The sequence below is a fragment of the Octodon degus genome, unplaced genomic scaffold (assembly GCF_000260255.1).
Source record: "Octodon degus isolate 3935 unplaced genomic scaffold, OctDeg1.0 scaffold00028, whole genome shotgun sequence".
NCBI lineage: Eukaryota > Metazoa > Chordata > Mammalia > Rodentia > Octodontidae > Octodon > Octodon degus.
Window position 1 is genome coordinate 12,411,735 of NW_004524604.1, and position 5,164 is coordinate 12,416,898.

The following is a 5,164-nucleotide window of genomic DNA, read 5'->3' on the forward strand; positions in this document are numbered from 1 at the left end:
TATTTTTAAACTCAGCTGTATTTATTACCTCTTAGCAGAATGTGACCTGGGCACTAACTTCCACTCACAGGCCTTGTTCCGAATGATTTTTGAAATAGCTTTGCGGTATCCCTAGAAGTTGTCTCTCCCTTGAAACAGTACTTTTCTTTGGAAAACAAGCCTGTGCAGCTCTTGCCATCAAGTTTTCAGTATACCGTACTTCTAGAAGCCTAGGACATGCAGATCGGAAACTACTGGGGAAAGTTTAATAAAAGATCCTATAAGAAAACTCAAGCTATCTTAACAAATATTCCTTTAAACATGAGGGAATCTCAACACTTCAGAGACACAAGATCTTCTACTAAGCAATCTGGCTCTTAACTAACACTTCAGACCTCACAGTTAAGTTACATCTTACCACAAACATCTCAACCTGTTAAAGTAAACCAAGGTGAAACTCGAGAAAGCACTGCTAGTTCTGCTTTAGTGCCTACAATATGACAGTATTACTTAAAAGTAGAAAGAAATGTTATCTTCCCCTTAAAAGCAGTTATCATGCCCCACAGACTGAACAAAAAAATCCTTGAAAATATATATTATCAGAGGGAATGAAAATTAAAGCACTGAGCATGAATTAGTGGTTCTTCAGGCCGAGCTCAGTCGACTTCTTCCATGTGTGACATATCATTTTCTCCTTCAAGGGGAGGCATCTACTCATTAACAGCAGCAGCATTATCATCAGCGGTGGGGTCGTCCTCATCAATACCTAGACCCAGCTTGATTATCCTGTAAATCCTGTTTGCGTGGGTCTGCAGGTCTTCCAGGCTGAAGCCAGAGGACAGCAGTGCAGTTTCATACAGCAGGATGACCAGATCCTTCACAGACTTGTCGTTCTTATCGGCCTCGGCCTTTTGCCTTAAGGTCTCAATAATTGAGTGGTCAGGGTTTATCTCCAGGTGCTTCTTTGCTGCCATGTAACCCATCGTGGAGTTGTCACTTAGGGCTTGGTTTTTCATGACCCTTTCCATGTTCACCATCCAGCCATATGTGCTTGTGACAATACAGCATAGGGATGCCACTAATCTGTTTGACACGACCACCTTTTCAACCTTTTTCTCCAAGATGTCTTTCATGATCTTGCACAGGTTTTTTTTTTTTCTTGTCTTTTTATCTTCCTGTTTTTTGTTTTTTTTTTTTCTTTCTCCTCTTCATCTTCTGGAAGATCAAAGCCCTCTTTGGCAACTGACACTAAAGTTTTCCCCACAAATTCCTTCAGCTGCTGAACACAGTACTCATCAATGGGTTCAATCATGTAGACTACTTCTAAGCTGTGCTTCCGGAGCTGTTCCACAAAGGATGAGTTAGCTACCTGGTCCTTGATTTCACCTGTGATGTAATAGATGTGTTGCTGGTTCTCCTTCATCCTGGTACAATAGTCCTTGAGAGAAACCATCTCATCCCCAGAAGCAGATGTGTAGTAGTGTAGCAGTTCTGAAAGCTTCTTCCGATTCTGAGAGTCTTCATGCATGCCAAGCTTTATGTTTTCAGAAAACTGCTCCTAGAACTTCTTATAGTTCTCCTTATCCTCTGCGAGTTCAGTGAACAACTCTAAGCACTTCTTTACCAAATTCTTTCTGATGACTTTCAAAATTTTGCTCTGCTGTAACATTTCCCGAGAAATATTTAGAGGGAGATCCTCAGAGTCCACCACCCCTCTGATAAAATTCAGATACTCGGGGATCAGCTCCTTACAGTTATCCATGATGAAAACTCTGCAGACATACAACTTGATGTTGTTCTTCTTCTTTTTGTTTTCAAATAAGTCAAAAGGAGCTCACAGTGGGACAAAAAGAAGAGCCTTGAATTCCAACTGTCCTTCCACGGAAAAATGCTTCACTGCCAGGTGAGGCTCCCAGTCATTGGTCAGACTCTTGTAGAACTCCCCGTACTCCTCATTACTAATATCGTCAGGGTTTCTGGTCCAGATGGGCTTCGTTTTGTTCAGTTCTTCTTGGTCAATATACTTCTTAATTTTCTTCTTCCTCTTCTTCTTGTCACCATCATTCTTTTCTTCCTCTTCTTCATCAGAATGAACATCTTCTATTTCAGGCTTGTCATCAGACTCCTTTTCTTCTTTTTCTTTGTCTTCCTCTTTGTCCTCCTTTTCTTCAGCCTCATCGTCACTCATTTCTTTATCTCATTCATTCTCCACAAAAAGAGTAAAGGGATAACCAATGAACTGTGAATACTTCTTCACAATCTCTTTTATTCTTCTTTCTTCCAAGTACTCAGTTTGGTCTTCTTTCGTATGTAAGATAACCTTTGTTCTCAGACCATAGATTCAAACGTGTCTGTCCTCACAGTGAATGGCATAGTCCTCCTGCTGAGGACTCCCAGGCATACTGCTCATTATCATTATGTTTGGTGATCACAGTCACTTTCTCAGCAACCAGGTAAGCAGAATAGAAACCCACACCAAACTGGCCAATCATGGAGATGTCAGCACCTGACTACAAAGCCTCCATGAAGGCCTTGGTGCCCAACTTGCCTATGGTGCCGAGGTTATTGATCAGGTCATCCTTGGTCATTCCAATCCCAGTATCCACGATGGGGAGGGTGCAGTCTTGCTCATTAGGAATGAGGTTAATGTGCAGCTCCTTGCCGGAGTCAAGCTTACTGGGGTCTGTCAGGCTTTCATACCTGATTTTGTCCAAAGCATTGGACGAATTGGAAATCAACTCCCTCAGGAAAATTTCTTTGTTCGAGTAAAAGGTGTTAATGATCAGGGACATCAGCTGTGCGATTTCCACCTGGAAGGTGAAGGTCTCCACCTCCTCCTCCTCCATGGGCTGGTCCTGGGTCTGGGTCTCCTCCAGCATCTTGGCAGAGTGCTGCAACAACACGCACAGTGGCCACTGGGAGATGCTGAAGCAACTCGATAAAATATTTTCTTGTGGAAACTCATTCAGTATTTGCTGAAATTGTTCTTCCATTGCTAATACAAAAGTGGTCCTTTTTATCAGAAATCATATTACTCAAGTTGTGATTTACAAAGAAGTTTATTTGTATTTTGATAGGTTTTACTTTCATATGAAATACCAAAATAAAAAACGTTAGGACCATGGGTATATGATGGAACAAAATACATATGGCTTCTCCTAAAATTTTATATCTGATAATTAATTCACTCCTTTTGCCATTTGTATCTATGATTTCTAACAAATTTTCGTAGTTCACTTTTTTTTGGTGTAGGGTCTCACTATGCAGCTCAGACTCATAGTGATCCTCCTGATTTCTATTTCTCTAGTGCTGGGATTACAGGTGTGTGCTACCACAACTGGACTCCATCACTGGCTCAGTGCACCCAGAGGTGGGCCTGGCACAGCATGTGGTGCCAGGGATTGAACCCTGACCCCTGCACTTACCTAAGCAAGTGTTTAGTCTGTTGAGCTATACCACCAGCCCTCACAAATCATTTTTGAGACTAATCTGATTGAGCTCAGGCTCCAGTGTCTTCAAGTCTATAATTTTTTGAAAGTCACAAGGTAGGGCCTGGGGAGATACCTCAGTAGAGTAAGTGCTTGTTTGGCAAGTGCAGGGTCCTGAGTTCAATCCCCAGTACCAAACAAAAAATAGTACCAAGCAAAAAAGTCACAAAGTAAACAGTCCTGGAAATCCAACACCCCTATGAGATCCTTTTCTGGAGAAGGCAGTAGACATGCAAAACTATAAGAGAGAGGAGTGGCAACCGTTAACCTTGCCTTAGGAGCTGATCACATAGACATATTTGACAATGCTCACATGATTTCCTCCTCTCCAAAGAAATCCCAGGATATTTTTACTGTACAAATGATGTACTATTTAATTTATCAAAGATTATGAGAAATGGTGTCAAATGACCTAGAATAATTTATTTAAGAAGCAAATATTTTAAATACTTTGAACATACTTAGAACATATGTCAAAATTTTAACAATGATTGGAAAGGAAGAAGTTAAATTATTGTTTGTAGATGGCATGACACTCTACGTAGAAGACCACAAAATCTTCACCAAGAGGCTTGAAGATTTAAAAACCAAACTCAGTAGTGTAGCAGGATACAAAATCAACACTCAGGGCTGACCAGATAGCTCAGCAGATTAAAGTGCCTACTTAGGGGCTGGGGAGGTAGCTCAGTGGAATAAGAGCTTGCCTAGCAAGCAAAAGGTCCTGAGTTGATGGCTGGTACCACAACCAACTAAACAAACAAAAATCTAACTTCTGGTATTAACATGCTGCTTAGGCAGATACAGGGGACAGGGTTGAATCCTAGCCATGCTGGCCCTTCCCCGGGGCATGCTGAGACAGCGATTGAGACTGGGCATGGTGGTGCAAGCCTATAATCCCAGTGCTTGGGAGGCTGAAAACAGAAGGATCACTATAAGTCTGAACAGTGTAATGAGACCCTGTGGACCCTCTGGACCCTGCACTAAGTGCATTTAAAAATTAAACAAAATCAACACTCAAAATTCAATAGCATTTTTGTAAACAAACAATGAATGCATTAAGAAAAATTAAGGAAACCATATCATAATAATATTCAATAAAATAAAATTCTTAGGAATTAATCTCAAAAAGGAAGTGATATTTATACAGTAAAAGTTACAATACTTTATGAAAAGATATTGAACAGATTTCAGAAGATGCAATAATACTCCTTGCTCTTGGATAAGAAGAACAACATTGTGAAAATGGCCATATTCCCAAAATTGTTATACAGATTCAATGAAATCCCAATTAAAATACCATTAATATACTTCACAGTTCTAGAGAAAATATTCCTAAAATACACCTGGAACCAGAAGAGACCTAGAATATCAAAAGAAATCCTGGACAACAAAGGAAAGGCAGGAAGCATTACAATCCCTGACCTCTAATTATACTACAAAGCTGCTGTGATAAAATCAACATGGTACTGGAAAAAAAACTGAGGATCAATGGAACAGATTAGAAGATTCAGACACAACTACAAACACAGTCAGTCACCTTATCTTTGACAAAGGGGCCCAATACATTCACTGAAAGAAACATAAACTCTTTAATAAATGATGCTGAAAAAACTGGCTTTCCACATGCCAAAGACGAAAATTAGATCCACATCTATCACTATGCACTAAACTACAGTCAAAATGGATCAAAGATTTAA

At 40.2% G+C, this 5,164-nt stretch overlaps 1 pseudogene; it reads right to left on the bottom strand.

Moving 5' to 3' along the window:
* Nucleotides 1-519: 519 nt before the first annotated feature.
* Nucleotides 520-2,873, bottom strand: LOC101567723 (annotated as a pseudogene).
* Between the last annotated feature and the right edge of the window lie 2,291 nt (nt 2,874-5,164).